The sequence below is a fragment of the Pteropus medius genome, unplaced genomic scaffold (genome assembly GCF_902729225.1).
Source record: "Pteropus medius unplaced genomic scaffold, Ma_sr-lr_union100, whole genome shotgun sequence".
NCBI lineage: Eukaryota > Metazoa > Chordata > Mammalia > Chiroptera > Pteropodidae > Pteropus > Pteropus medius.
Genome location: NW_024349800.1, coordinates 22677236 through 22702895, shown reverse-complemented (window position 1 = coordinate 22702895; position 25660 = coordinate 22677236). Strand labels below are relative to the sequence as shown.

The window sequence follows — 25660 nt, the reverse complement described above, 5'->3', positions numbered from 1 at the left end:
TTTTGTGTTTCAAAACCAAACAAATGTATCTGCTGGCTAGACTAAATTCTATTTTCTGCTCTGTGTATTCTCACGTCTATTATAGAAACTATCTAGGATTGTGTACCTTTAAATTACCTATGAGTAAAAAGGTCATTTAAGAGAAGAATGGTGATTTAAGGAATGCAAATTATATATTTCAACCAAATTTTTTTGAAGTCCTAGCTATAAAAATATGACTTTGAGAAATTAAAAAAATTTAAAGCTATTAATGTGTATGAATGCCCAGAAAATGCATCAAACTTCAGGCTATGAGGGATCATTAGAAAATAAATATGTGGACAGAGAACACAGTTTACATGTCAACATAGTATACAATTAAAAATGAATCAGCTCTTTGCCACTTTGAATTTTCACTGGTTTTCTGAAGGAGAGGGTGACACTTAAGTAAGATGGTGTAGGCTTTATCTTTTCTTTTAGTCACCTGTGTAGAACTGCTTTTTAAAAACCTGTTGCTGGAATAAACAAGACTTTTCCAAAATAATCCAACTGACCAATAATACTAATCCCTTGTTTAATATTGAAAAAAAAATATATTTTTTTAAATAAAGTAATTTTATATTTGAAATTTCAGAAATACACAGATTAAGTCAAGGAGGGAAAAACTAAAGCAAGCATCTTAGATAAACACCAACGTCAATTAAATATGCACTTGTGTATCCAGTCAATTGTTTTTCTAAACATGTTTAAATATTGAACAAAAGATTTAATCTTGCTAAGTGATATTTCTTTCAAAACTGATGACTTAGCGAAGTCTTGTTTGAGTTATATGAAACTCCTTAAATGGGCAATTATCAGAGAAACTGGCTTTTAAGGAGAAAATAATAGTGTGAATGAGCTATATGTAACTTCCCTTTTTAAAAACAGAAGTTGAATCTGTAACACCAAATTTAGAAAGGAGAGTGGAGGGCAGCAAATACCGCAAGAATATCATCTATAGCATAGACGCCCACTGCCATTCTGTTCTGTTACAAATAAATATACACTTTATGATCTTCTGTTTGCTCAAACAGTGAATGTATTTAATCATCCTTAAAGATGATTCTTTTCAAAGAAAACATACATGTAAAAAAGTCACATCAAATAAAAAATCTCACTTAAAAAGAGCCAGCTTTCCTGACTGACTACTGCGATTCGTTTGGCCTCATTACACAGCACAGCACAGTCTGTCCTGGGGCTGTGAATAAATAGCTTTTGTGGGAATAATATTGATAATTTCAACACCCTTTATATTGCCTTTTACCTTCCTTTAAGAAATTAAAGCCCAAATTACAAAAAGGTAGAAAAAAATTTTAATAAAGCAGGTATTTATTGTCAACCCACTTTGATTTGTTACCACTTTAGAACTGTTAGATATCAGGCTTTTAGTTTTAGTAATAAAAATTAACGGCTATAAAGAGAAAGACTCCAGAATTACTATTTTCATGTTACAGCCAAAAATGAAAAGTGAGAAAATTGAAACCTTTCTCAAAGTTCATGAGATGAAAAGATCAGAATTAATGGGGACCTATATCAATTATGGACAAGAAGAATACTTAATACTATATCAAAACCAATCCCCCTGCCCCTAAACTCATCAATAAATGAAATGCAATTCCAACTTAAATCTCATTTTTTCCCCATGGAACCTGGTAAAGCAAATCCAAAAATTCATCTGGTATAGCAAAGGGCAAAAGATAGCTGTAGTAAGTTTAAAGAACAAGATAGAGGATGTGTCCTTTCAGATATCAAGGCTTAATATACAGCTCTTGTAATTGAAACAGAATGGCGTTGGCATAGGGATAAATAAATAGTGCCACAGAACAGAATTGAGAGTACAGAAATAGACCCACGCATATATGGAAGCGTAAAATATGACAGAGGTGAGATTACAGATCAGTGAGAAAGAATACACCTTTCAATAAATGGCCAAAGGTCACCTAGTTACCTGTATGAAAAAAAAAATTAGGTACCTAATAGTTTTTCCAAAAAACGCATTTTAGGTGGACTGATATTAAAATGTTTATGGCCTCAGGATAAGAAATGTGTGATTCTTGTTTGTCTCCTAAGATTCATTCTCTACTTGCCTCTCCTTTACCCTGTGCCTTGAAATGTTGAGCCCTCCTTTGCCAAGTAGCTTCTAACTGGATTCAGCAAAAGGAAGACACCAGAAAGAGATCAGTGGGTCAGAAGAGAGAAGGCTGGGGTGTTGTTCCATGCTCCTTCCTGTTTGGGACTTGTTATGGCAGTATCCATCCCTCTACAACCACAGCTCCTGCAGGTGGCCCCTTCTCCAGGGCACCCACTCTCAAAGATTCTAGAAACACCTTTCTCCCCTTTCCCCTTTAGGCCTAAGGAAAGTAACAGCTTCCTACAATTATTGGTCTTCCATGCCTCAACTTTTGTCACATCTCTGTAAAAAGTCCCTTTATTAAAGTCCCTTTAGTTGAATCATTTAATGGAATTCTGATACCTGCTGAGACTTTGACTATTAAGAGGAAGACACCCAATACACAAACCATGTAGAAAAAGGTCAATAACTCTGATTACATTAAAAATAAACATCTACTAAACAAAAATAATATGAAAAAGATAAAGGCAAGCTAAAGACTGTCGAATGGTATATGTGATTCATATAATCAACAAGATTAGTAGTATTCGGAATTAATAAAGAACTCTGAATTGATTTTTTATAAGCCATATAAACCCAACAGAAAAATGGGTAAAAGAGGAAACTCAAATGTCTAACATGTGAAAAGATACTCAATCTTATCCATAATAAAAAAAAAAAGAACTACAAATTATAAAGAGATCATTCACAGCTGCTAGAGTGGCCACTTTGGAGGTAATCTGGCATCATCTTGTAAAGCTGAAGATGCATACACCCTGCCCACATACACGCAGCCTTTCTCATCGGGGTTCCATAAGAAAATAAGCCCTACAGAAAATTATTCTAGTGACTATTTCCTCAATCCTCCCAAGGATGGTATAAAGTTAAAAACCAGTGGTGTGCTAGTAAATGATTAACAACCAGCTGAGGGATGGGGAAAGGAGCACTTATCTGTAGCATTTGTTAATTTCTGTGGTGTAAATACCCCCACCAAGGCTGACTGATTTTAAGCCTCTCAACTGAACTCAAGAATTAGAAAGAGGTTCACACAATCTCAATGAGGAGCAAACAAGCATGGGTCTCTAGCTCCAGCCCAACACGTGAACCATTCTAGACTTACAGGACAGAAATTAATTCATTATATACAATGGAAGCTTTAGGATATTGAGGTTTAATTCTCTGAGGGAATTCTGGATGAGAAGGGTTAAGTCTAGAATCTAAACTTCTGTTTCTATCCCCCACGGAGTCATAGAATGATGTTTGTGGCAGCTTTGCTTGTAATAGCTAAAAACTAGAAACAACCTTAATGTTCATCAAGATGAGAATAAGCTGATACACTTGAAAACTACAGAGGGCGAGAAGTACTAAAAGTATCATATAGTACATATATGGTTAAATCTCAAAAACATAATGTTGAGTAAAATAAAGCAAGCTGTAAAATATGTACTGTATAATATCATTATATAAAATATTTTAAAACATGCAAAACATGCTATATCTTGTTTACAAATACATATGCATGAAATTATAGAATAAAAATATCAGCGATAAAAAACTTCAGGAAAGTGGTTCCCTCTGGTAAATGGAGAGGGGTACTGGAATCAGGGAGAATCACACAGGTGGTATCTATTTTACATACAGTGTTTAATTTCTTTAAAAAAAATAAATAAACATGTTGTAATAAATAATTTGAATTTATTGTTTTAGATTTCATCAGGTTAAAAAAATGTTTTTTCTTTCTTCCTATAGTTCCCATTATATAGAACTTCATAAGGTTTTTTCCTACAATTTCTAATATATGTTAATAAAGCATTGGATAATATTTGTATTTCATGCATTTCTCATTATTTCAGTAATAACTTATTTTTTTCACTCATTTTGATATACTGTCTTCTCTCTGTCTCTCTCCCTTCTCAACAGGAGACTATAAAATTCAATGATAATGCTAGAAAGCCCAGCTGATAGGGCAAGTTTTAGAAAATAATTGGTTTAAAGTCTATGTCTGGGGCATATTTCTCACCTGCCAGGCTAACTTCTATCTTGCTAGAAAGGATAAAAGCTTCCTCACAAAATATGGAAGGCTTCTTGTTACTTCCTTAAAATGCCAAATATCACATTTAGCACTAAAAAGTGAAATCTTGTTGATTAAAAAAAAAAAGAACAGAAACACACTTTCCCCATGAAATATCTTTCACTTGGTGTTCAGGTGACCCCTGACTGCTATACCAAATGCATTTTGATTCTTCCTTATTTCGTGTCTCTTGATGTAGGGATCATAGGAATAAAGCCCATATTGATCTTCCCTCTCTTGACCTCTGGGAAAGTGATGTTGCCTCAATGCATGGGTAGTGTGACTTTTTTTCAGAGATTGTCTTGAAGAAAGCCTATGTTTTAAATACACACTTTTCTGCGCTAGCAGGCATTCTAGCTAGGTGGTTCTAAATAAAGAACGCTAGTCAACAACAGGAAATAACTCCCACAGAAAAAAGGGGCAGAATACAAACTCTCACCAACTCTTGTACACAGTTCACAACGGCCTTTTGTTCCCTGCACATTAAGCCTGAAATCTTTACTTTTCAGAGCATGTTTGGGCCTTTGCAGAGCAATTAAACCTCTTTTCCTTTTGCTGGTGTCCTTGCCTTCTCTCTCTCAGAAATAGTTAACCTTACCACTAACTTCTTACTATGAAGTAGCAAATCATAAAACAGAAGTTTCTATTCCAAAACTTAACATCTTTTTCTTTTTAATATTTTTTTCCTTAATAGAGTTTCTCAAGGGAAAACAAATCAATTCTCAGTTTAAAACTCACTTTCTCTTCTAATACATATAATACCATGTAAACACATTCATATATGTTCTAAAGGAATATGTTCATTTGCAGTATATGTTTCTAAATCTATCCACAAAGATATATCATATCAACCCACAAATCTAGATTGATGGGTTATCAATACCTTACCAGTGACATTTCGGTAAATGAATGCAACCAGAAGATAAATTTATATTCTACTCGAAGGCTCCCATCTTGAATCTGTAGTGAAAAAGAGGAGGGGGGATCTAGACCCCAAGTTATCCAAATAGAAAGGCATCTGAATGATGGTTTTCAACGTCAAAGTGACTCCTACTGGAACAGACTGATGTCATTCAACTACAGTACAGCACAGGTACCCATGACAAGAAAAGGGGGCTGGGAAAACAGTCTCAACATGACTGCAGCCTGGTATTTCTTTCCTCTCCTATATACTCAGCCTAGTCCTGTCTACTGGCTCCTTCCTTCTGTCAATACATTACAGACTCAACTGTCTTCACTTTTAAAACAAGAAACAATCCTCCCAGGCTTCAACACTGCAGGAATGCTGGAGGCTACTCCTGTTTTTACCTTTCACAGCTTCAGTCCCTCCTACTTCCTCTGGCTTCTGCAGAACAACTACATTGACCACCCCCAGGGAAGAACGCCAGTGTCCCCTAAATGCCAAAGCCAGTAGACATTTCTCAGTTCCTCATATTACTCAGCCTCTCTTCAGCATTTCATGTTGATTGACATCACTGACCACCCCCGACCATTTCTTTCAGTAACTTTGGTTGAACTATATAGTATACTGGTTCTTACCTATCTGGCCACTTTGTTTTGTTTTGTTTGTTTGTTTTTTGCTGGCTTTTATTCCTCTACCCATCCTATAAACCTATAGATCTTGACTTTAAAAAATCACCTCCAGTTGCAATATGTTACCAGAGAGGGTTACAGAGGTGAGTGGAGGATGGGGAGGGTTGGTTAGGATATCAGAATCTTCAGGAAAATTTGGAGACACAAGTGCCAGTTGATAATCACTATCTAAACGTCTGTGCTCCTGTGGCTTTGTTTTTGCTCCCTCTTCTCTTCTGCTCATCCTATAAACTCTCTCTAGGCAACCTCACCCACTCTCAGGGCATCTATATGCTAATGATTCACAAATCATTAACCACATTCTAGATCTTTCTCTTTAAGCTTCGTATCTGACCTTTATATGGAGGGAGACCATATATCCCAGTTTGTCAGAGTCATTCCTAGTTTATGTTTGTCCTGGCATAATTATTAATACTACCCTGTTTCAATCTCAAAAGAGCTCCTGGTTTGAACAATAAAAGTATATATTTCTATCCCATTGCTTATTAGACATCTCCACTCTAATCATAAAGGCATCTCCCACTCACAGCACATCTGAAATTGTTGTAATCGTAACTTCCTTAAAATTTCCCCTCCTCCTGAATGCTTAAATACAGTTGTGGCACCAATAAGGTAGCCTGGTGTCTAAGCTGGAAATATAAGATACAAAGTATCTTCCTTCTCCCCTTCCCTCATATTTAATGAGACATTAAGTCCTGTCAATTTCCTCTCTTAAATGCCTTTCAAATATGCCCCCAACTCTCCATTTTTCCCATCACTGTCATAGTCAAGACTCTAATCATCTTCACTTTATTACAACAATCCATCTCCCTACTTCCAGTCGTGGATATTCTCCTCTAATCCATCTATATCGCCTACTGTGTGACAGGTAGCACTCTAGGTACTAGAAAAACAAAATGAACAAAAGATGCTCCCACCAAGTTCACATGGAAGACTAATTCATCACTGGGATGCAGTGGGGTTACATGGTGATTTAGGGACATGTGCTAGGTGACACTGGACACATACAGAGCCTGGTCAGTGTGAAAGTAGGCAGGGAAGTAGTAATGGATCTTATGGTAAATGGAAGTTGGTCAAGGTCATTAAAAGCAGAAAGAGCAGCAGAGATGGGGAGGTGAGAAATAGCATTGGACATGGGTGCAGATCTGAAGTGTAAATCACAGGCAGGGAATAGCACTACATAAGATTAGAGAGTTTGGCTTGGCAGGTCTAGGAAGGCCTTGTATCCCACATTAAAGGGTCTGGCTTTTATATTCTGAAGGCAGTAAGGAGGCACTAAACAATTTTTCATGGGGGAGTGACATGATCTGATTTTTACTTTATGATGTTAACTCCACACCTACTCCTGACAAAATAATCTTAAAACCTATTTAGAATAACTGACAAAGAAAAAAGTAAAATAAATTTTAAAAGAAGATATTAAAAAGTTATAATCATTAAATAGCTGGGTTCTGGTAAAAGAAAAACATAAATGTATCTGCACTGAAACACTTGAAACAGACCTTAGTATAAAAATTTAGTATATTCTTAATATGGCATCTTGATAATGTGAAAGAAAGGTATTTGCAATAGTTTATTATTTAAGGGGGAAATGGATGTTTGAGCCTTGCCTCATACAATATGATAAAACACTAGAGATTAAAGAATAAACTACATTTTTTAAAAAATGTAAGAACTAGAAATGACAGATGAATAAATGATCTTAGAGGTAGACAAGACCTTTCCAAACATAAAGCAAAAAACCATAAAGTTAAAACACATTACACTAAAAAACTATATATTAAGAAACACCACAAGCAAAATTAAAAGAAAAACGACAAACTAGTAAAAAAATCTGTAACACAGATAACAAAGATTTAGTAATCTTTCAACCTAAAGAGGTCTAATTAATCAATTAGGAAAAAAACAATACACACTTAGAAAACACTGAAACTAAATTAGAAAAATGGGCAAAGGGCATAAGCCGATTATCATCAAAGGAAGAAATGCTTGAAAATACAAATACAAATTCATCTAATCATAGCAATACAAATTAAAAAGAAACGTAACTGCCACATATTAAGCTAACTACAGATATGTTAAAGCTGGTAACACAGTGGATTGGGTTGTGTCATGGCCACTGATGAAGAGAGTATAGGTGACCCCTGAACAACACGACACAGGTTTGAACTGCGTTGGTCCACTTACACTCAGATTTTTGTTAAATAAATATGTCCAGTAGTGTAAATAAATTTTCTCTTCCTCATATGATTTTCTTAGTAATATTTCATTTTTTTCTCTTACTTTGTTAGACTACTGTATATAATACATATGTGTGTGTGTGTGTGTGTGTGTGTGTGTGTGTGTGTGTGTGTGTGTGTATATATATAAAACCTAGAAAATATGTTTTAATCAACTGTTTGTTTATATTATCAGTAAGGTTTTCAGTCAACAGTAGGCTATTGGGGGGTAGCATCATAGTGTAGTGGTTAGCACGTCTGCTTTAGACACAGAAGGTCCTGGGTTCACAACCCAGGTGGAGCCACGGACCATACCCAGGGTGCCCCAGGCCCCGGGTGCACACCCGAGCATGTGGGATGGGATGCCCTGCCTTCAGAGATCCCCCCTCCTAAGAGGAAAAGGCAACCTCCATAGGTCAGGGGTGGAAGTGGCAGGAGGAGGAATTAAAGAGGGGGAAAAAAACCCAGTAGGCTATTAGTAGTTAAGTTTTGGGGAAGTCAAAAGTTATATGCAGATTTTTGACCGCGGGGGTGGGAGGGTAGCACCCCCTAACACTTTGTTCAAGGGTCAAACTGCAAATGGATTCAAACTTGAGAAGGCAGGGTTTGGTCATGCGTATTAAAAAATTTTTTAAATATCCATATCCTGTAATGTGGTCATTTCATTTCTAGAACTTTATTCCACAGAGCTAATCAGAGCTGTGCATAAAAAATATATTTATTTAACAAATATTTATTGAATGCCTTCTGTGTCTTAGGTTCTAGAAGTTGAGAATGTGGCAGCAAACAAAACACACAAAAATCCCTGTTGTCATGACTCTTATGTTCTAGTGAAGGGAAAGAGAGAAAATAGAATAAATTAGTAAATTATATGGTATATTAGCAATTAAGCGCTATTGGGAAAAACAAAAGAGAGAAGGAGGATGGGGAATATGTGCTCGGGTGGTTATGTACGAGGTGGGGTGCATTTTTGAAGAAGTGGTTAGGAAAAACCTCACTGAGCAGACATTTGAGAGAAGACCTGAAGGAGGTGAGGACTCGAGACAAGCAGAAAAGTTTTCAGGGCACAGGGAACAGAAAATGCAAGCAGGCTCTGAGTAGGGAGCACGCCTGAGGGCTCAAGGATGTCTATGGAGGGGAGGAGTGGGTGAGGGGGAGAATGGTAGAAGAGGGGGTATGAGGATGGGCAGGGCAGGTTGATGCAATGACTTTGACTCTTACCTTGAGTCAGATGGGAAATGATTAGTGCAATACTCTTGATCCTGAATTGTATGCTCAAGACAGTGGCCAGTGATCATTTAAAAAAAAACAAAAGTAAGATCATGTCACTCCTCTCTCCAATGATGGTGATTGTGTTGTAATGACTGATTTGTTTAGTGTTGCTTGAATTTTTAAACTCTTTCGATGTGTCAGAAATTCTAATACTATTTGAAAATGTGCTGCTAACACTAAACGAATGAGGACTACTGGGTTGGTGTAATGGTTAAGAGCTTGAGCTTCACAGTTAAGGCAGATCTGCCACTCAGGAGCTTTCCACTCGCGACTCTTGGGTGTTTCTCAATCTATGATTCTTAACTGTAAAAATAGGGAAATACTATCCATCCCACAGTTCATAAAGGTTAAATAAGATAACGCATTTTTTTCCCCAAAGTGAAGGGTGCCACTGGTAGTACACGAAGTGATTTTACAAGGTACAAGGATCTGGCACCAAAGTATCATGTTGGGGAAGGAAGTGTTGTTTGAGGAGATGCAAAGGTTTCCCAGGAGGAAGAGGAAAACAGGATAATGTTTTGGTTTGAGACATTACTTGAGGTTTCTTGCTGTCTAGCCTCCTGTGCTGCTGGAGATGGCCGGGTAATGCAGTTCTGGCTAACTGGTTGTGAGAGGAAGCCTGCTAGAAGCCCTGGGAAAGAATTTTTCCTCCCTGATTAATAAGTGAGGGACATATAGGCATGCAGGGAGAGCTCTCTTTCTTCTTCCTGGCTGCAAGAATGTGGTACCTGCAGGTGTGGTAGCCATCTTGTGGGCATGATGTAGGAAGACTAAGACAGAAGTCCAACATGCTGAATGAAAGTGGTAGGGTAAAGGCTGAGGTGGAGCCTGGATCCTTGGCCTTATGGGTCTGTTTGTAACTATGGGTCAGGCGAGGTCCAAAAACTAGAGGCCACTGAATCACCTAGGGACTAGTTTGACCCCACATCCCTGGATGCCACCCAGCTCTGCATAAACGTTATCTCTGTGAGTGGGTCTTAAGAATCTGCATTTTATACTTCCCGGCTGTATTGGTTTCCTGTTCTACTGTAACAAATTACCAAAAACTCGGCAGCTTAAAATGATACCAATTTACTCTCTTACAGTTCTGGAGGTCAAAAGTCTAAAATCACAGTGTTGACAGGGCTCCATTACTTCTGGAGTCTTTAAGGAGAGTACGTTTCCTTGTCTTTTCCAGCTTCTAGAGGCCATGTGCACTCTGGCTTGTAGCCCTTTTTTCATTTTCAAAACACATTCCACCTCTGCTTCTGTCCTCCCATTTCCTTCTTCTGCCTTTGACATTTTTGCTTTCCTCTTATAGAGACCCTTGTAATTACATGGAGCCCAGGATAATAATTCAGGATAACCTCCCCATCTCAAGAGCCTTAATTTAATCGCATTCACAAAGTCTCTTTTACCATGTAGAGTAACATGGAGGGGAGGGACTGCTCTGACCACCACATCAGTTGATTACGAGACCAGTAATAATCATACATTTAAGCCACTGTTTGTTGGTTTTTCTGCAACCTGCAAGTAAAAGCACCTTAATAAATCATTTCCTGGTCAGAAGAACTTAACCCAGTAGTTCTCAATGGGAGCAGAGGTGGTGGAGGGATGGAGTATGGGGAAAAGGGTAGGGAAAAGCTATGTACATTATAGTTGTCTGGGATCTTTTTTTTTTTTTCCAAAATATAGATACCTTGGTCTTGCCCCAAACCTATGGAAATGGGATATCATATATGGATGAACAAACCTTTCTGAAAAATTCAGCTGCAGCCCCTGGCTAAAATCCACTGACTAACCCCCAAATACGCATTAGTTTACTTGTCTGTAAAATACTCTCTATATATCTTTCCTATTTCTCATGATCATATGAAGATAAAGGGAGGCAGCGTATGTGGAAGCATTTTATAATTGGCAACAAGCTATTTAAGTATCGCCGGTGATTATTAGAAGCAACTAATGCAGACAGTAAACGGTGGTGTTGGGCAAAACGATTCATCCAGAGAGACTCCAGTTATTGAGAACTAACAAAGCAAGTAAAAATAAATTTAGGAAAAAGAGGAAATCACAAAGACTGTGCTCCAAACCTCAAGCATTATCATGTATTTCCTAACTGTTTATCTTAAAGATGATTTAAAGTAATTTTGCGCCAAACCATAAATTGTAAATGGAAATTAGAGGAAAGAATGAATTAAAAGAGGCAAGTCATGATACTGGGGGGGAAAAAGCTATCAACTAGAAAGGGGTGGGAAGAAAAAATGTTGGTATAATTCATAAATATCTGTGCACCTCTATGTTCATGGCAGTGCTATTCACAATAGTCAAGATATGGAAACAACCTAAATGCCCATCAACAGATGCCTAAATAAATAAGTTATGGTTCATATATACAATAGATATTACTCAGCCATAAAAAATGAGATCCTACCATTCGCAATGACATACATGGACCTAGAGGTTATTATGCTGAGTGAAGTAAGTTAGACAGAAAAAGATAAATACCATATGACTTCACTTATATGTGGAATCTAAGGAACAAAAAGAACAAACTAATCAAAACACAGACTCGCAAATATAGAGGACAATCTGGTGACGGCCAGAGGGGAGGGGAGTTTGGGGGGCTGGGAGAATGGGATGAAAGGTTAAAGAAGTACCAATTAGTAGTTGATAGATGGTCACAGGGATGGGGAGCACGGCATAGGGAATGCAGCCAGCAGTAACATAATGGCTATGTTGAGAGCCAGAGGGGTGATAGAGTAATCGGGGGGATCGCTTCATAAATTATATAAATGTCTAACCAATATACTATATACTTGAAACTAATAATAAAACAAAATAAAGTGCTTAAAAGAGAAAAAATAGAATTCAAAAAACTGGTGATGTGAAATCATTTAAAGTAGGGGCAAATACCACCATGCCCTTCACCTGCCCTGCCTTGAGACTCTGTGTTCCAACAGAATACCTCGGCAATCTAAATGATCCTGAATCATGAAGAAAAGGTAGCATTATGTTCAGTGCTCTCTGTGGGAAAAAGGTAATACCAACAACAACCATGATCATATAGGAAAAAATGTGTATCAAACAAGTTTACATTAAACAAAGTTGGGTGCTTTAAGAGAAACTTCAAGTATCTTTAAAATGCACATGTACAGAATGCCTGTATGCCTGTATGTTACACAAATAATATGTAACTGTATAAACTATAGCTGTTGTAAATCTAGACATAAGTTCTGCTGATGTGAAGGAAATCCGCATCCATCATAAGAGCTCAATAAATCTATGTTGTTTGGGAAATCGAAATTGACATTGTCGCCTTCACGCCTTCATAGAGGATGGTGTGAGATCGTTCCATCAGCTGGCTGTGGAGTATATGCTAGCAATACCACACCTTTAAGTCTGTATAATTACTTATTTACACATTACACAGCACGTCAACATCATCATCTTATTTGCTCTCCACTCCCTAAAGCCCCAAGAGCCAGCTACTACTATTCTGTTTTACACTTAAGGAATTGAGGTTCCAAGAAAACTTTCTCAGGATGCCACAATGACCAAGCAGTAAAACCTAGATTCAAGATATAGTTTCCATTTTCAAATTTATGTTATTGCAAATACCATGCTTCACTTAACCAGCTAATAAAGACTCTTTGCCAAAGTATATTGCTGAAAACAAACTCACACGGGAACTTCCAGTATGGATGGTGATCTATCTATCTATCTATCTATCTATCTATCTATCTATCTATCTATCTATCTATCTATCTCAATTGTCCATCTACCTATTTACAAAGCAGTATGAATCAGAAACATTTTAATATACTTTTAAATATATCTTCTCTCTCTCTTTTTAATATGCCCACACGTGGGCTAAGTTTCTATAAAGAGCTTTAAATTTTATGACTGAATCTTAAATACTTAAATAAATAGAAAATGCTAAGATAAAAGCTAGTAAACAAAATCGTTAGCTCTAAAAACAAAAAGCTCAATGTGTACAGATTTACTAAGTACTTGGTTGCCATATGAAATGGTGCAGTTATTTTACTGGTGTATTTTACTTTTATTTATACTTCTAGCGGACTACTGTGCAGAGCTGAGAATGCCATGATTCATCAAGGCTTCCACACTCGGGCAGCTCGATGATGTGCCCATCAGATGTGAAGCTGCACTCTGCGTGATGCACATTCTCACCCTTCTGCCTCCACCACGTACTGTGTGTGACTCTAGCAAAGCATATTCATCCACCTCCGACCCACCCTCCCACCTGAAGGAGAGGCATGCCACGAAACTGAGGTAAATAAAAATGGATTACATAAAGGCACTCTTAGTCAGAAACCATTTTTCTTTCATTAACAGTAAGAAAGTCTTCACTATGAGCTAGTCCATTTTTATACCATTACCTTTTGTTCTCACAGAGAAACCAAAGTACAAAATACAGAGTATTTTGAGATTATTTAACATGTAATTAAGCAAACTACAGTCAACATTTTCCGACATACCTAAGAACACTAACTTTGGGGTCAAATAGTCCTGGAACGGACAGGGTTTCAAGTTCCAGCTTGACCATGTGTTGGCTATCTGACCTTAGGCAACTTGCTTGAGCTTCAATTTCCTCAACTGTAAAAAGGGACTAGAACCAGAACCTGAGGCATGGTGATATTGTGAGGGTTAAATGAGATTATGCATGTAAAGGAATTAGCATGGTCTCTGAAAATGATAGACAGGGTAGCTGTTTTTTTAATTAATAATAATTTCTTAATTATATAATGCTCATTATGTTCAATACTGTGCTGGTATTCACTGGTGTTGGAAGAAGAGCTCCCTTGCTCACCTCAACAGGCCCAGTCATTGCTGCCAACTGTGATGAATCTTATGTTAGGGCTTGGAGTACACATTACAGCACACTGGAGGCTGGATGGCGCTCCACTCACTTAAGGCATTAGGTCAGACTGGAGTAAAGGAAAAAGACGTTTTTACTGAATAAATAGCATCTGACTAGCATTCGAAATGTGTCTCTGTTCCTGCAATTCAATATAAAACCAACTCCACTTTTTTTTCTTTGCCTAACATTTACTGATTGTTCAGTGTGCCCTAGACAAGGCTTAAGAAAAGATTCTCTCACAAATAACTGAGAGTGTCAAACCTCTGGATTCTTAATTATTTGTGATTCCTTCCTCCTTGTCTCTTTGCTTTAATTATGTTCTGATGGGAAAATGCGTACATAACATAATATAATAAAGACTGGGTAGGATCAGCTACTTTCTTCAATGGCTTTAAAATGTAACAGGAGCAGCTAGCATGGCTCTTCCTACAATACTTGCTTTTTCTGCCTAAAAAATGCCAGTAATGTTTGGCATGTGAACCCAAAGACATAGAAAATGTATACAAAAATGTAAAAAGCTTTAAGCCTCATTAGAAGCAGACATATCCATGTTTCTTTAATATCCACTGTACCTCCGTGCAGCTCAACCTCAGATCTCAAATCTCAACCTCTTGAGTGACTCTGAAAAATAATGGTACTCATCACAGACACAAATATCTCCATTGGTCCATGCTTCTACCTGCCAGGCTGGTGGATTATGGGCTTGAACTGTATATCGGGATTAACATTTGGCTGTGAGTAAAGACATAGTGACTAATAGAGGCTAAATGACCAAAGGTTTATTTTTTCCCTCATAAAGTTAGCAGTCTGGGATTAGGCTGTCCAGGACTGGAAAGATAGTTGAAAGATACCTGTTCTACCAAACTCTTGGTTCCCAGGGTCATAAGAAGGCTGCTATCCACCAGTTAGTCATCCTCATTCCAGGTAAGAATAAAGTCAAAAGCCTTGTCTTCATGAGGCTTTATCCTTTTATTCAAGAACGATATCCTCCCCAGGGACATCTCATAGGCCATAATTGAGCTAGACCGTAGCCGCCTCATCTATAAGTATGTCGGAACATTAACTATGTGAGCATGGCGCAGAGCTATCCCAAATAAAATCAAGGTTCCCTTAAAAAAGAATGAGTGGGAGAAGATTCTGGGAAGATGGCAGAGTAGAAAGCACCAGGAATCTATCTCTCCACCTAGACAACAATTGCACTGGCGGAATCTGTCTGATATAATTACTTTGGAACTACGAAATCTGTTGAAAGCTTGCAACTTCTGGAGGGTGGGGCTGAGACCTGTATGGTAAATTGCAGTAAAATTTAATTATTTTCAGTTCTTAGTACATTAGCAACTACTCATTCCCCACCCCCAGCTGTGCACATGCTCCTGAAGCAGCTTGCAAGTACCTTGTGGGAACTGGGGGGAGGGGACGGGGGGCAGGACAGAGCAAAAAGGCCTTGTCCTCCAAATATTGTGGATCTGTGTCCTGATTGTTGCTTCTGCCCATAGAGGAAGAGGTGGGCAGGATTGTTGTTGCATCTCCCCCATTTTTGCAAGCCCCCCTCACCTGAAGTGACTTCTAGGTGATTTAAAGGGCCAGCCTATCTCCCCACTCCCTTTTATTTTTCACTTTTCCCCTTTGTAGGAGCCAGATATCAAAGACTAGGACATTAAAAAATAACTGCATTATTCAGGAAAAATAAGAAAGTGACCATGCATGCCAAGAGAAAAGCTCAGAAAAGACCCAAGAAGACTTTAAGTTTACACCTCAGGCTAAGACAGAGACATACTACAACAATTTAAAAAAAAAAAAACCACAATAAACAAAATATTACAAAAAAACCAGCAAACCCTGAGGGAGGGAGAAAATATTCGATTTTCAGAGTTACCACATTATTAGATTTAAGTGTCCAGTGTTCAACAACAACAACAAAAAAACAGTTAAGAAACAAGTATAGCCCATTCAAAGGGGTAAAAAAAATCAATAGAAACTGTTCTTGAAAAAGACTCAATGGCGATATACCAGACAAAGATTTTAAAATAGTTGTTTTAAAGATGCTCAAAGAACTAAAGGAAGATGAGAAAGTGAAAAAAAAAAGATGTCTGAACAAAATGAAAATATCAATAAAGAGATAGGAAACTTAAAAAGAAACCAAAAAGTTCTGGAGCTCAAAAGTGTAATAACTAAAATGAAAAAATTCACTAGAAGGAGTCAATGGCATATTTGAGCAGAAGAAAGAATTGGCAAACTTGAAGATAGGACAATGGAAATTATCAAGTCCCAGGAACAGAAAGGAAAACAACTGAAGAGCCTGAAGGACCTATGGGACAAGTGAACCAACATACCCCTCATGTCAGTCCCAGAAGAAGAGAGAGAGAAAGGGGCAGCGAGACTATTTTAAAAAATGATGACTGAAAATGTCCCAAATTTGAGGAAAGGCATGAATATGAACATTCACGAAGCTCAACGAACTCCATGTAAGATGAACTCAAAGAGACCTACACCAAGACACATTATAATAAAACTCTCAAAAGACAAAGAGAAAATCTTAAAGGCAGCGAGACAGAAGTGAATTGTCACATACAAGGAATCCTCGGTAAGATTATAAGCGGATTTCTTATGAGAAACTTTAGAGGCCCTAAGACAGCGGGCTGATATATTCAAAGCACTACAAAAAAGAAACTGTCAATCAAGAATCCTATATCTGGCAAAAGTGAGGACAAATTAAGACATTCCCAAATAGTTTTCTTCAAGGAGGCAGCTAAGCAGTCTCCTCAGCAGACGCAGAGATGCGGATCTTCATGACGACCCTGACGGGCAAGACCATCACACTAGATGTCCAGCCCAGTGACACCACTGAAAAGGCCAAAGGTAAAATCCAAGACAGGGCGGGCATCCCACCTGACCAGCAGCGTCTGACTTTGCAGGCAAACAGCTGGAGGATGGCCACACTCTCTCAGACTACACCATCCAGAAAGAGTGCACCCTGCACTTGGTGCTTCATCTGGTTGAAGCATCACTGAGCCCTCCCTCCGTCAGCGCGCCGGGAAGTGCGACTGAAACAAGATGATCTGCCGCAAGTGCTACTCGCGCCTGCGTCCCCGTGCTGTCAAATGCCTCAAGAAGTGTGGCCACACCAACAACCAATGCTCCAAGTAGGTGGTCAAATAAGGCCCCTCCACCGCCTCCTCAGCCAGCAGGGCGGCCACCTGCCCAAACTCCTTGGCCCGGGGGTCTCAGTAAAGTTTCCCTTTCATTGATTGGAGTTAAAAACCACCAGAGCATTCTCGAATAAACAAAAGCTGAGAGAGTTCACGATGATTAGGCCCGTCCTGCAAGAAGTGCCCCGGAGAGTCCTGAAAGATGAAAGAAAAAGGCACTAAACAGAAACTTAAAGTCATATGGAGAAATCAAGAATTCGATAAAGGTAAACACATAGACAATTATAAAAGCTAGTATTATTATAAAAATGGTTTTTAACTGTACTTTTGTTTTCTACATGATTTAAGAGACTAACAGATTTAAAGAAAAAAATTATTATTGGTGTAAAAGCTAGTTATTATTGTAATTTTGGTTTATACTCCAAATCTTGTTTTCTGTACAACTGAGACTAATACATTTAAAAAGATTATTAGTTTATGTTTTGGGTCACACAATGTATAAAGGTGTAATTCTGTCATATCAACCACCAAAAGGATTTGGGATAGAGTTATAAAGGAGCAGAGTTTTTATATGTTATTGAAGTTAGACTGGCATAAATTCAAATAGAGTGTTATACCTTTAGGATGTTTAATGTAATCCCTATGGTAACCACAAAGAAAATAGCTATAGAATATGCACAAAAAGAAATAAGAAGGGAATTTAAACATTTCATTATGAAAAATCAACACAGAAGAAAACAATAATACAGGATATGAGGGACAAAATAACTCTTAAGTCATATAGAAAATAGCATAATGACAGAAATGATTTCCTTCTTATCAGTAATTACTTTAAATTTGTTGCATTTCTATATATGAACAATGCACAATCTGAAAAAAAAATTATGAAAACAATTCCACTTACAATAGCATCAGAAAGAATAAAATACTTAGGAATTAACTTAATCAAGGAGGTAAAATACTTCCACAATGAAAGCTATGTAACATTGCTGACAAAAATTAAAGAGAATATACATAAATGGAAATACATCCCATGCTCATGGACTGGAAAACTTAATACTGTTAAAATGTCAATACTGCTCAAAGTGATCTACTGATACAATGCAATTCCTATCAAATCATAATGATGTTTTCTTGCAGAAATAAAAAAGCCATCCTAAAATTCATATGGAATCTCAAAGGACTCTGAATAGCCAATGCAATCTCAAAAAAGAACAAAACTGAAGGATTTATACTTCTGGATTTGAAAATTTACTACAAAGCTACACTAATCAAAACTGTGATATTGGCATAAAGACAGACATTGAATAGAATAAAACAGAGAGCCCAGAAATAAACCCTTGCACATATGATCAAATGATTTTTGACAAGGGTGTCAAGACCTTTCAATGGGGAAAGGACGATGTTTTTTTCAAGAAATGATGCTGGGAAAACTGGATTTCCACATGCTAAAGAATGAAGCTGGACCCTTATCTAACACCGTATATAAAAATTAAGTCATAATGAGCCAAGGTCCTAAATGTTAAGACCTAAAACAATGAAACTCTTAGATGAAAACATAGGACAAAAGCTTTATAACACTGGATTCGGCATTGATTTCTTGGACATAACACCAAATGCACAGGTAGCAAAAGAAAAAATAGACAAATTGGACTGTATGAAAATTTTAAAATTTTATGCTTCAAAAGACACTATCAACAGAGTAAAAAAGCGATCGACAGAATGGGAGAGAATATTTGCAAATCATATATCTGATAAGGGATTAATATCCAGAATATTTAGAGAACTCTGAAAATTCAACAATAACAGAAACAAACAACTTAATTCAAAAATTGGCCAAGGATTTGGACGGACATTACTCCAAAGAAGATATATAAATGGCCAACAAGCACATGAAAAGATGCTCAACATCACTAACCATTAGAGTAATCCAAATCAAAACTACAAAAGGATACCATCTCATACTCATTAGGATGGCTACTATCAAAACAATAGAAAACAGCAAGTGCTGATAAGGATGGGAAAAATACTGGAACCCTTGTCCACTGTTGGTGAGAATGTAAAATGGTACAGCCACTGTGAAAAACGGTATAGTGGTTCTTCAAAAAATTAAAAACAGAAATATAATATAATCCAACAATTTCAGTTCTGAATATATAACCCCCAAGAACTGAACGCAGGGTCCCAAGGAGATATTTGTACATCAACGTTCATAGCGGCATTATTCACAATAGCTAAAACGTGGAAGCAACCCAAGTATTCATCAACAGGTGAATGGATAAGCATATACATATTCATATATATATATATATATATATACACATATAATGGAAAATCATCTGGCTTTAAAAAGGAAGGAAATTTTGCGGTGTGCTACAACTTGGATGCTAACTGAAATAAGGCAATCATAAAAAGACAAATTCTATATGATTCCACTTATATGAAGTACTTAGAGTAGTCAACATCATAAAGAAAGTAAAATGGTAGCTGCCAGTGAGTGGAGATAGGGGACAATGGGGAGTTATTGTTTAATAGTATAGCATTTCAGTTTTACAAGATGAAAAGAATTATGAGGATAGATGGTAATGATGGTTGCACAACAGTATAAATGTATTTAATATCACTGCACTGTACACTTAAAGATGGTTGAGATGTTAAATGCTATGTTACATGTATTTTACCACCAAAATAACACAAAAATAAACCAAAAAACCAGAGTGAGGGAATAAGAGGAATAGATATAGCATAAATATATACCTACATCAGTAGAACTTGCCATAAGTGGTTAAGAGACTGCAGCTTAAATTTATGATTTCATTGCAGGAAAAAATGAATTAAAATGTCGATTGATTATTAACAACTGAAATGGTTTTATATTGATTGGTAATTGATAGTAATAACCATAATTGCATCTCGGACTTATTCACATAGCACTTTTCTCTGAGGATCTCCATGTTTTCGACACATATTAACTATTTCCACCAAGTGAAATGATGAATTTTCCAGAGAAAATATGCATATGGTAAAGGAAAGAAACATAAAATGTAAAACTACAGAATGAGCCCTGTGCTGAGTACTATGCTACATGTGTTGATTATGCTGCCTCGTTTTCTTTCTCTTCCCAGAGACCCTGTGAGGGATTCAGAAAGGTTAGGTAGGCTTTTAAAGGCTCTTCATGAGAAATGCAGTCTGAGTCTGGTTAGGTTCGCCAAAACTGAGTGTGCTAGACCAAACAGACTCTTCATTAAGCTGATACTCACCCTTTATCAAAGAGGTTTGCAACCATACCTCTTGTGAGTAGTATGTACAGTGAAACAACAACAAAAAAAGCTCAATGTTTAGGTCAATGTATTCAAGCTGCCAGTGCCAGACTAAAGGAGTAAGGGAGGGGGAGAAAGAGGGAAGGGAGTAAGAGGCGAAGCTTTAACCACTATGAAACAACTCCCAAAGAGTTAGATGAACTAAAACCATGACACCTAAAATATTATTCCCTTTAATTCAAATATAAGTTTACAGACGGAAAGCTTTGTCCCCAGAAAATTAAACTCTCAGAGAACATGTATGCAACATATTCAAGCTCAGAATATATTCAAACTCAGGAGGGTATCATCTAGCTATTAATTAACATTATAATTTGCTCCTGAACATATAGAGTTTCTAACGCAATCAGAGCTTTTTTCTAAATCTTTAATCGTTCTGTAGACTAAAAAAAAAAAGTAGTATTACAACATTATTACTAAGCAAAATACTAAAAATACTAAGACACAATGAAAGCTATTCTTCTCTGAGTACATATACAACTCCCATTGTTATTAAGAGAGTTAAGCACACACTCGTTTGGAGAAAAAAAGAAAAATACACAGTAATGCCTCAGAGCTATTATAAGTGATGCATTAGCTTCCTAAGACTATAGAAGAAAAGCAGAGACTGGTTAGATTTACAGGTTTCAAATACGTACACTTATTTATTTTGTGTTAATTTTAATTTAAATAATTACCCCATATGAAATGGTTACATCACTGAAGGATTAGATCATTACACTCTTTTCAAAAAAAGCAAAGATAAGTTTAAGAAGTTTAAATAATATACTAAATAAAGGTTCCCTTTTCTCAGCCGAGAAAACACGTGAGTTGAAATCAAGTATGGGGAGTTCTGGAGTCAGTTTCATAATTACTTATGACCCCACAAGTAGTTAGAATAAAAATTCTTTGTAGGAAATTTTATTTTATTTTTTTTTTGTAATTCACAATTATTTGGTTGAGTACATATTCACCACTAGCTATGCAGATTATAAGGTCTCAAAAGTAAATAAATACACCCTGTTTTGAGACCTTGGTCTTTCTTTGAAGAAGAATGGGTGTGGTAGTGGGGGGAAGGGAGGCCTTAAAGCTGGAAGAGGCCTGGGAAGCTCATCCAAGACTCATTTTAAGTAAGATAGATAAACAAACCAACATTGGTCCATTTACTGGAATATTTGCTTGGTGGCAATAATGAATACATTTCTTTTACTGTGATGTGTGTGTGCTGAGGAGGTTGATATGATTTTTAGTTGTATATTACCAAAATGGGTTTACAACACTTTTTATTTTAAAACCAATAAAAAATTTTTTTTAAGTAAAACTTCTTTCCCTCAATGGACAAAGACCTGGGCCCTCTAATGGCTTCATAGGAGTTGGTTTTTAAAAACTGCAAACTGATTGGGTGACATTTAATCTCTGAGATTAAAATCACTTAGTGAATATTGTATTGTTCCACTGTTCTCACTGTCATTTTGGCATTTGGGGCCTTACTCTGCTGCTTCTGCTGGTGCACTTACCAGCTAATGAAACCTAGCCCAGGAGCAGCTGCCTGAATCTATGTCAAACTGCATCTGGCAGCCATCTATCTTCCAGCCATCTAAATTCACCTCTGAAATCATACAAAAGCAGCGCAGAGATCCCTGCAGCCACACCAACACACCAGTCTTTGTTTCATCAAGGCTGTAAAGCAATTTTAGACCTTTTTTTTTTTTTTTTTTAATTTGCCATTTTTAAAGTGGCAGCTTTTGAAAGGAATGGGGGAAAGTTTTTTTTTTAAATAATGAGAATATCAAGTCTTAAAAATATCCTGTTAAAATTTGGTAGACCATCATTAGTACAGTTTTGGCTGAAATAGTAAATTTAAGGGCTTGCCAGTAGAGACACACTGGTGCCGACAGATTCCAGACAAGGAGGCGAGTCTGCTTAAAATTCTTGAGTTGTCACGGTTATTAAATACACTGTGCCACAAAACCTGCCAGTACTCAAGGTTTTCTCCATATCAGCTCTGCTAAATTATCAAAAATGCTGGTTTTAGCAGGAAAATTATTTACATGTGCATTCGAGAAATATTTTAAAGGGCCCTTACATGAGAGAGAAAAGTTTCTTGAAAGAGAAGAGATAGATAGACAGACAGACTTTTTTTAAGTGAACTTTTTTCCAAAAATTATTATTAGTTGGATCACTCTGTAACAACCGACTCTCTTCCTGCCCTCCTAATGATAATGACCTATACAAGAGAATACTTTTTTTTCACTGCAAAGGCTAAGGTTTGAGCCATTACGAAAGGAGTGTAACAAACGTGTACTAAAGCAGAGGTCCTCAACTCCCAGGCCGCAGACCTGTACAGGTCCCTGGCCTTTTGGGAACCTGGTCACACAGGAGGTGAGCAGCAGAGAGAGAGCGAAGCTTCATCTGTACTTGCAGCTGCTCCCCAGCGCTAGCATCACTGCCTCAGCTCCACCTCAGATCATCAGGCGTTAGATTCCCATAGGAATACTGGTCCCTGGTGTCCAAAAAGTTGGGGACCGCTGTTCTAAAGGTTCTATAAGGAAAGCCAAGTCATAAATGATGCCTAAAGCAAACTTAGTTCTTAGATCAGAAATAAGTGGGAAAAAAAAAGCTTTTTTCCTCCTTCATTTCCTCATTTTATTAATATATATAATCAATTTCATTTTAGACAATTTTACCTGCATCCTATACTTTCTTTTTATTGCAGAATTTGCATTTACTACTCCAACCTTTTTAGAGTGTGTGATTCAATAGCATTAAGTACATTAATATTGTTGTTCAACCACCACCATTATCCATTTCCAGAACTTTTTCATTATCCCAAAGAGAAATTATGTACCCATTAAACAGTAACTCTCCATTCCTTCCTGCCCCCTGCCTCTGATAACCTCTATTCTACATTCTGTCTTTATGAATTCGCCTATTTTAGGTAACTTCTATAAATTGAGTCATAAAATATTTGTTCTTTTGTGTCTGGCTTATTTCATTTAGTATGTTTTCCAGGTTCACCTATGTGTAGCATGTATTAGAAATCGTTTCTTCTTAAGTCTGAATAATATCCTTTTGTATGTATACACCACATTTTGTTTATCCATTCATCTGTTGATGGACATTTGGGTTGCTACGACCTTTTGGCTACCGTAAATAATGTTGCTATAAACATTGGTATACAAATATCTGTTTGAGTTCCTGCTTTCAATTCTTTTGGGTATGTACCTAGAAGTGGAATTGCTGAATCAAAATTCTATAACTTTTTGAGGAACCAAAGAGTTGCTTTTTAAAACAAATCTAATTTTGTTCTTGTAATGAGCCACAGATTAGTTTAATGACTAAAATTCTTCCTCTCTGATGTATGAAGGTCATCAGTTCCCTCCATATTGCTAAATTCAGTGGTCAATCTGTCCTTATCTTACCTGACTTGCAAAGTTGATCAGCTGACTACTTCCTCTTCCTTCAAAAAACACTTTGTTCACTTGGCTGCCAAGATCCTACACTCTTGGTTTTTTTCCTCTGTCACTGGTCATATCTTCTCAGTCTCTCTCAGCTGGTTCCTCTCCCTGTCCCTGACCTCTAAAGGGTCCCTGGGCCTCAGTCTTTGGACTTCTTCACAATATGTACTCCTCCCTTGGAGAGCTCCTCTAGTTTCATGGCTTTAAATATCATACAAATGCTGACAACTTGTAAATGTGTATCTCCACTCTGTATACCTTGCCTCTGAACTCCAGACTGGGACATCTAACTGCCTATTCAACACCTCCACTTAGATGTCTCAAATTCAACATGTGCTCCTCACCTTCTCCCCAAAGCTGCCCTGTCCCTGAAATTTTTCCATCTCAGTTAATGATAACACCATTTGTCAAAGTCCTCAGCTCCAAAGCCTTGGAGTCATCATTGATTCCTCTTCCCTTCATACCCAACATCCAATGTGGCAGCAAATCCTGTTGGCTCTGTCTTCAAAATCTAAATACAAATTGATCATATCTCATGACTCTACTGCTACCACCCCGGTCCAAATCACCATCACTTCCTGCTTGGAGTACTGAAAGAGCTTCTGAAGTACTGTTCCTTGCTTTTACCCTATTTTTCTACTGTATTCTCAACACAGTAGTCAGAGTGTCCTTTTTAAAATAAGTCAGGTTATGTCCCTTCTCCACTCAAAATCTCCCAATGCCTCCCCATTTTACTCAAAGCAGGACCCAAAGACTTGACAACACCCTAAAAAGCTCTACTTATTCTGGACTCTGGTTGTCCCTCTAACTTCATTACCAAACTACTCTCCCCTACCACTGGCTTCACTTCCTTACTAGTTGATGAACATGCTAGACAGCTTTCTACCTCAAAGCCTTTGCACTGGCTGTTCCTTCTGTCTGGAGCTCTCTTCCTTCATATACCTGCATGGTTTTTCTCCCATTTCCTTCAAGACTTTGCTCAAATGACACTGTCTCTTTGTCTTTAAACCTTGTTTAAAATTGTGAATTCTAATCCACTCAATCCTGCAGCCTTTTTCATATCCTCAACCCCTAAATACAGCTTTTAAAAAATTTTCCATAGCACTTACCACCTCCTAAAATACTGTATAATTTATGCATCATGTTTATTATCTTCTGCCGTAGTTAAACCGTAGGCTCCATGAAAGCAGGGATTCCCCCACCTCAATTTTGTTCACTGTTGTATTTCAGCACTTAGAGTGATGCTCAATAGTTTTTAAATGAATGGCTCAGGCGAAAAATGCCCTTTATTTTGGGACGTATTGTCAGTTATGTGTGCTTAATTTGGTTACATTCGAATGTTCAGCCTCTCTCACATATGCCAACCCACAAACATTTTGAAAGCAACTTCTATGAGTCTGGCATTGTACTGGCTGCTGGTGAAATACAGATATCCCTTCACTCGTGGAGTTCAAAGTCCAGTGGCGTTCTAAGGAGCCCACGATTTTTAAATTAAACTTTTCATTTTGAGATAATTGTATTTTCACATGCTGTTGTCAAAAACAATACCGAGAGATACTATGCACCCTTTACTCAGTTTTCCCCAAAGGTAACACCTTACAAAACTATAG

At 37.3% G+C, this 25660-nt stretch overlaps 1 protein-coding gene and 1 pseudogene across 3 annotated transcripts in view; one reads left to right on the top strand and one right to left on the bottom strand.

The window, feature by feature from the left end:
- The window catches only part of SERTAD2 (SERTA domain containing 2), a 104331-nt gene that overhangs the window by 28357 nt on the left and 50314 nt on the right, over positions 1-25660 (bottom strand). The gene's annotated exons all lie outside the window — the stretch shown is intronic.
- On the top strand, positions 16821-17291 carry LOC120622146 (ubiquitin-like; annotated as a pseudogene).